An 8,707-nucleotide genomic window follows, 5' to 3' on the forward strand; every position below is an offset into this window, starting at 1 on the left:
TCTTTGATCCAGCTGCACCATGCACCAAACTCATTAGTTTTTAACAACTACTCTGCAAAATCAGATGGGTAGGTGACATGGCACTTGAACTATACAAACTGAGGCTCAGATTCTGGCCTGGCGCACCTTTGACAGCAGGGCACATGCGTCACATTTGAGTTGTGCTTCAGACTAAGTTCTTCCTTTTTTCCAAACTAGTTAGTTCAATTATTTACTGTAAGTAACTCCCTATATAGACCATTTCTAGTATGGAATAACACTCTTCATTGCTGATTGCATCTTTGAATTATCTATGCAATACTCCTAAAAAACAGAATGAGCTGTATTTTTCCAGAGAGAGTAAAGGCAGCAAAATCTTATTCTCCCCAACTGAGGGGAAAAAAAAAAAAAAGATAAATGATTTTTAGGTTAGCATTGTTTTCCATTTCTCCATAAATCTGCAATAAAGTTTTATTTTTCCCAATTCCAGCTGCGGTGAGGTACTCTTGGAAAACACAGCTGTTGGCTTTGTATTTACTAGTATGCAGTTATTGCATTGCTTAATGTATTTTCACATAGATTTTTTTTTTAATACAGAACTAACATAGGAAATGAGATCTAAAATACATTACCCATACCCTTTTTTCCCTGCTTACACACCATGCACTTGTTTCATATGCTTTAATCAATAAATTGTCTCCGTATCTCAGACAAGGTATTATGTACGGCAAATAAAACAGCATAGAAGCCAAAATGAAGGATGAGAAGTTAATTTTGTGTCCATAATTAAGAAAAGGAATCAGAATCTTGCTTTCAAACAATGCTCATGGTACACCAAAAAAAAAAAAATCTTTTAACTCTTCTCTGCTCTGGGTTGATCTTTTCATTACTTTCTATGTTTTAGTCCCATAACAAAAGCAAAAGCACAACAGAAATCACTACGGTGTGAGGCAGTAGAAGAACACTGAAGAAAACCCCAAAAGCCATGCAAAAATATGTTGAAAGTCTCAAATCTGGCTGATTTAAAGCATCATTTTAAAACACAACGTACATAGTTTAAGTTTTCTTAACCAATGTTCCAATGTAACCAATGTGTTAATCTATTAGGAGTACTGAAATTTCGTAAGACATTGGCAGGTATTCCAACAGAATGCTGAAAACATTTAACATATTCCACCTGCATTCCTTACGAAAACTGGTAAATGAGTATTTGCAGTTTAAAATTATTTAATTTGGTTGCAAATAAAAGAACATTTCTGGTAACATTACACAAGTTGGACAGATTTTTTTTCAACAGCACTGCATTGTACAGAGAAACTACTATAATTCTTTTGAAAAATCTTATTGATCCTTACTCATTTTCTTGGTTCAATTATAATAATTTTAAGGTATCTTTCAGTCTTAGAATCTATTAAGGAGGGTAAATAGCCAACAATTTGGACATCTTGGACATGGAGACAGATTCATAAATCTTAAATTTGTAATCTTTTCTTTCATTGATATAGTAGATTAAAGCACAAGTTCAAACACTTGGATCCAAGGTTTCTGTCATATTAGTGCAGTATGCAGTTCCTTGAATCATGCCACTTATGTTTAAGTTAACACAATTGTACCAGCAGACACTTATTTGTGTGGATGATGGGAAAGAACAATCTTACCTACCTACCAAAGTTGTCCTTAAGAATACAAGTTACCACGAAATACAGTCCAGAGCAATTTGCCCAAACTTTCCCATGAATCATCATAAGCTACAAAACATTTCTCAATACCCTGTAGCAAACTCAGGGCTTGCAATGTAAGTATAAACCATTAAAAAGATAAATAGTAAGTCAGAAGCTACAGTTTGCAACATGAAGAATGAAGGAGAAAGAGCATTTTGTTAATGACAATTGCCTTAAGGCTTTGGCTATACAAATTGAAACATTTCAAACCTTTCACCTGGTTTTCTGAGTATCTCCAGCTACAAGGAAGTAATTGTACACAGTTGGCTGCTGCTACCTTGCCTCTGTGTGTTTGAATGGGGACAGACAGAAAGAATAGACTGTGCAGAAAAAAGTTAGATGGAAACACTGATTTTTGTCTAGATATTCAGTCTGATAATTACAAAGTATCCAGTAAACATAATGGATTTCTTTGCAGCTTCCATCAAAACATTTCCGTACAAGCACTCTATATTTAGACAGCTGGTCAGGTTTTACAGCATGCCAAATGCTCTAAAAAGTTCCATCCTTAACAACCATTAACAAAAACACTGAACCCAACAAGAAAAAATGGAAGCAAGCATTTTGCAAATGACAACTGCTCTTACTAGTAGGAGAGAGGTGGGTTTTTTTTGCTTTTAAGAATTCCCAAGGTAATACAATTGCTGATGTCTACACATTAACCTCATTTTTGCCTGCTGGAAAAAACAGGCACAAAATGGCTAGGTAGATCTCCTGTCCAACAATTTAAAACAAGAACCTAACCTGTTTCCTACAGCTTTGACCTTATCATTAGGCACCAAAGTTATTCTTGAGAGCTGAAAGGGGTAAAAATGTTACTCCTCTGGCAATATCAACACTACACAGAATACCAGATCATGCAGCCTGAGTCTGAAAGCCAGTTGCAACTTTTTCCTTAATGAAACATGCCCATAGAAAAGAAAAAGGGTTACTAGTTCAATATTCACTTAACTATAACCACCTTCATGTGGTTATGTCAATCCACTTTTCCATAAAGGCCTTCTAGAGGCCAAACTAACAAAGGCTACCCTTCATCTCCCAAATGAAGCACTGCCTATGTACAATTACACTGCAGCAGAAAGATAGATCTACAGCTCATACTGACACCTATATTCAAAATTCATTGGAATTGTTCTAAGAACAACTTGTACAAGGTCAAGTCTGTCATACCCCTCAGTGCACACACTGTTTGCAGCCTGATGTTATACCACAGTAAGAGGGGAAACAAAATAGATGTGTCACTTCATAACTGTGTTTCAACCACAAAAAAAGGCAATCTTCTCAAGGTTGCAACTGTAACACAAAACCCAGCTCATCATCTTTGAGCATTGAGTGTGTTGATGGTCATTTTCAGAGGGCTCTCAGACTAAGGAAACATAACTTTACCTGGAATTAGATCTAAGAGCTTGCAATTTTAGGCAAATCTCTTATTAAGCATGTCTCTCATCTTGAAAGCTTAATAACCACATGGGACAGAATTCACAACATCTTTTGTTCCTTTAACTAAAATGCTTGATTTGCTTCTGTTCTTCTTGCGTTTCTTTTTAAAAGAATGAAGTACACAGAGACAAAACATATAATATACAAATCTCTATCGCTAATATACAGTGATAATACGTTTTGAGAATCAAGTATGCAAAAATGCAGAAGTCAGTCCTCATGAGCTCAAGAGATGAGCCAATTGTCAACTCCTATGTACTGACAAGATACCTTAGCCCATCCTTCCCGCGTTGCCAGGCAACCATTCCTGCATCCTTAGCTGTATTCATTAGCCATTAACCACCATCAGGCTCCCTTTCTTTTCTCCCTCACAGAGGCTCCCACTCTCATAGAAGTATGAAGGGGAGGGGGAAGCTAAACAAGATTACTTCCTTTCTGATCAAAAGTAACACTGAGTTTTAATAGCTAATAGATTTTAGTCAATTCGCACAATTCATGTAATTGCTTTGTAGTGAAAGATACAGCATGATTATAAGGTACAGTTCTTTTAGTAAGAAGGCTCTGTTGAAAGTCAACATTAATAGAAATCTGCTAAAATGCCTATTATTGGACAGTGATGATCTCACGCTGACAGTACTAAAGTGCCCTTTGAATTTGTAAAAAATAAAATAACAGATGACAGCTTTTTAACTCCAGAAGAATGGCATCCAACATGAGGAAATGCTATTCTAAACCTTGTTGAGCTAAATAAAAATCAATTGATCTCAGAAGTAGAAATGTGTTATCTTTAATGTATTCCATGGAAACAAAGCAATACTTCAACCGCTAGAGGTACCGATCCACTGTCCTTAATATCAACATAAATATGCACCACCTCCAAAGTAGCAGTTTCCTTGCCTGCCCATCCTCAAGCTACAGGTTAACTTCCACCTGCAGGCAGTAGCAGGTAAGTTACGCAGCCATAAACTGAGCTAGGCAATGCAAATGAAGTTGATGAAAACTCTCCCCCCTCCCAGTCCCAGGTTAGCTTCAGCCAGAGCAGCTCTCATCCAGCTCCTCACATTGCAGCCCAAGCATCCATGGTGGCACAGGGGATGTGGCAGGGCCCTGGCTGAGGACAGAGGGGAAGATACAGCTCTTTTAGCATTAAGGTGATACAAGTAAGAACTTTTGCTATCAAGGAATAACCCTATAATACATTCTTGGTATTTCAGTGTCTTGTTATCTTGCTAGTTTCCATGAGACTGAAGTTTAATAGAACTTCTCAAGTGAAGAAAAACATTAAAATATTGAAAAACTTACTGCAAAGCACTAAAAAACAAACATGATGAAGCAAAACCCACAATTCTACAATAGGGAAACACAAGATTCCCGGTGTGATGCTGTGCAGAGGTCTCTCTTGAGCATACAACTAGGAAGCTGAATTATCTCTCCATCTTTTTTATTTTTGAGACCACCACGTGAACATGTTTTCAGATCTGTTAACCATCATTGGAGAAGGAGCTCAATTAGAGATTATTAAGACAGAGACCACGAACAAGGCTGGAAAACATCCTTACAAAGAAGAGGTTAAAAGAGCTCAATCTGATATTTAAGCAGAAGTTCAGGTGTGATTAACAAGCAGTCTAAACTAAGCTAAGATCAGAAATGTGACAGCATAAGGTTGTGCAGGTGAGCAGGAAAACAGTGCTATTTTCAATGCTTCAAGCTGATTCAGACAAATTCAAGAAATAAACAGGGCAAATGTTTTCCAACAGTATAATCTGTTGGACAACTTTCCAAGAATCACAAGAGCTTTACCATCACCAGAACCTTGAGGATTGGAGGCTTTTGCTTTAAGTACAGCTATTGAACACACAGAACTAATTATTCCAAGGAAGGCCTATTGCCTCCAGACAGGAAAACCGCATCAGTCGCTCCAGCTTTAAATTATTCCATGTTCTGTATATAGCAACTGCCATAGGAGGAAAAACCACACCACAATACCTTTACATTTGACATGAAGTACTGATAAAAGAGATAGTACAGTGCTATCACCCAAGTCTACTACTCTCCCACAATTCCTTAATAAGGCATCTGGGTATTTTGTTATACACTTCATGAACCAAGACATCAAAATGAATGAAATTTAGCAAAGCATATCTAATGCACAGAAACAACTCTGGTGTCAAAAAAGTAGATGATGGAGACAATTCTACAGGGTGGAAGGAAACATCCCAATTACTACTGTTTGCTCCTTAAAGCACAAACACATTTTTACAGACTCGTGTTTTACAAAATTTTCTTCTGGTTGTATCCATGAAGGTCAAAATTGAAGATTCTCTTCTCATCTCCAGATGAAACTTCTGTAATTTGCACCCAAAGTATGTAGTACAAGAAAAAGCATTTTATGTAGCATTGGTTAAATTCAGAGAAAGCTTTACTTGAAAATAAGGCTTTTTGAGTACAGCAATCTCACCAATCCCTTCATCCATGGACACAGCAGGGCAAGTAGATCCAAAAAGTTTCAAACTTAAAATTACCCATTTTGAGTGATTTCAACAATTGAACAAGACATAGTAAACAGTCAAATGAAATATGGCCATGATAAAGGAGTATTTAGTGGAGATTAAGAATACTTACCTATACTCGCAAGTAATTGTTCAGAAAGTTAAAATAATTATTTTCTGCAATGATTTTTACAAACAAAACAAGCTTGCCACATCTTACCATGGAACACAGTAAGTTAAACAATTCTGGAGAAGAAAGACTAAAAATATGCAGCGTTAGAGGATACATTTTTCCATATACATGAGAAATCAAAGCATATACATATATAATGAAAGCTGCAGACTACTGAAAATTAGTCTCTGGTTTGGCTCTTAATTTCCTACAGATATTTAATTACCCCTTTGTCATTTTCACTGCCTTACTCTCTATACCAGGAGTATGGTACCATGAAAGTAAAACTAAGAGGAACAAAAATGTGAATTTCCATTCTAGCAATTTTGTTTGCAACTGAGCTCATGAAATACGGACGCTAGAGTTGCAACCTGATTTTCAATTATTTATACTTTGCTGCCTTCATAATTTCACATATTCCATTCAATTATAGTGATCCCTCCTTCATATGCATATTCAATTTTTTAGAAAAAAAAAGAGACACTTGCCAAGGCAGTATGTAAGACACATAATCATTCATACCACTGACTGTCATTTTGTTTAATTTCTGAAGCCTACCCCAAATTATTGGCTTATGCTTACACTTTATATTGACCAAATATTAAGTTTTGCAACTTGACTCCTTAAAATACATTCTTTCTTTCTTTCTTCTGAGCACATAATATCTTCACTTTTCTTTCAAACAGAACAATTATGATGAGAGGAAAAGTTAGAATAGATGTTTGGTACATTTTTTTTTCATTTACCTTAAAGTCAAGATGGGATCAGCTTTGTAGAGACTTTCATGAAGGCATATTTTCAATCTGGCCTCTACGATAATTCTCTGCAAGAGGAACACATCACATTTTATACCATTCATTGAAACAGAAATCTAACCATTTGCAATGATGCAACTTGTAAATATAAATAGAAGATGCATTTTCCTGACACAGCAGCAAAGAAGAACATATTTTTAAACATGCTGGTAGTTATGAAGTATTTTCTCATTTAAAGAAACAAAATGACTGCCTAAAATATCAAAACCAATGCTCTTGCAAGGTCTGGTTCATGAAGTAGCAGGTTCATATGCAGGGAACCTGTGGTGGTTCTTCTGCTCTACTACAAAACACTGGACAATAAACAATTGCCTTGCTTATCCATCAGTAAAGTCGAAGTGTTCTCATTACAAAAAAAACCCTGATATTCTGATCATTTCAATTTTTCACCTATTTCCCACTAGCAATCTCATTATCATCCACATAAATCTCCCTCCTTTTTTTTTTTTTATGAAATGCAAAAGGTGTCAATGTGTTCCTTCCCCAAGCAAAACAAGGTAGCTAAGTACATATTTAAACAGTCTCTGCGTATATCGCTGCAGTTCAGTACTGATCAAAGCTTATTACAAAGATTCTACAGATAACTCCACTAATAACCCTCCGTTGCTGCACTACATAAATTATAAAACAAAGGGGGGAAAAAGGATCAGTAGTAACTAAGTTGTGCCATTGTAATTTTCTGTAAACACCAGCATATTGGGGCAACAAAAAAGTAATCTTGCAAAAAGAAATGCACTGCAGCTGCTTTTCTGAGGCGTGCCATTGACATCCACAATGCAGAACCCACCAAGCTCATCCAATAGTCCACTTAATTTTGTAGGACTGCAGCCAGCCCTAATCCCAATAAACAAATAATGCACTGAACTAGCAGGAGTGCAGTTTCCATCTCCCAAACACTAGGTTTTCATATAAATTTTACTGATCCAACATAATGGCTGTAGCAGCCATGTTGAAACAGGCTTCCCCTTGTGCAGATAAGAAAGTGGGAAAGAGTAGTTGGGGGATGAACAGGCTTTTACATCTTTTCCTAGGTATGCATTCAAAAGTCTGACTGAAGTTATCCTTTAAATAACGGGGAGAATAAAACCTGGAAAATAAAATTTTAAAAGACATGTTTGAATTGTCATCTGGAGATAAATTATCTTTAAAAAAACCCCTACAACTGATGGTACTATAACTATTCATACTTCAGTTGCTGTTGTAATTGCCTTCAAGGTAACCCTGCAGAGTCACACTTCATAAAAATGGAAGAACAACAACGGGAAGATAGTCCCTTTATCATTGTAGATTTGAACCCTGTCAGAGACACATAAAGTAATTTGGGTTGGCAGAAGCCTAAAAAGTCAACTGGTCCAACATCCCCATTTAAAACAGGAATAACAACAACATTAATTAGATCAGGATGCTCAGAGCCTTGTACAGTCAAGTAAAACTAAGAGGAAAATACCAGTCTTAAAGTAGATTCATGTTTTGCCCTTCATAGACCTGGTCCCCTCTTCACAAAGACAGCTGACAATGGACTGCAGCAAAGCAGCAAAAATTTAAAATGAAGTAAGGATGGATTTACCGAGTTCCAAAAAGCAACACTTCCTTGACAGTTGTAAATATGATATTGTACTACTTTTTCTGCAAAACAACACCTTTAAACTATACAAGCCCATGTAAGCACATATTACAGTTATGGTCTTACTGGGCAAGATAAAAGGGGAAAAAAAACCAACAAAAAACCAAATCAGTCCTTTCCCTGGACCAGAAAAACACTTATTTGCTCACAGGTCTCCGATAAAACCTTCATGTTAAAACATTTTATCTGTCTTACAGTTTTACTGCTCAAAAGATGAACTATGAGATTAAATCCAACTTTCTATTAAGCTCTAGAGATAGCCACATGCCATGCAACTCATAAGACTTTAGGGTTTGGACATCAGTAGTGGATATTGAATATATGAGGGAAGCATTTCAGAGAGGCATTAACACTAATATATGGGGCTTACATATGTGTATCAAGGGAAAAACAGCCGCTACGTTATGATATTACTCAGTCATGATCCAGAGGTACAGAAAGAAGCCAACTGTACAATTCCAGAGAAT

This window comes from Aptenodytes patagonicus, chromosome 6 (assembly GCF_965638725.1).
Source record: "Aptenodytes patagonicus chromosome 6, bAptPat1.pri.cur, whole genome shotgun sequence".
Taxonomy (NCBI): Eukaryota; Metazoa; Chordata; class Aves; order Sphenisciformes; family Spheniscidae; genus Aptenodytes; species Aptenodytes patagonicus.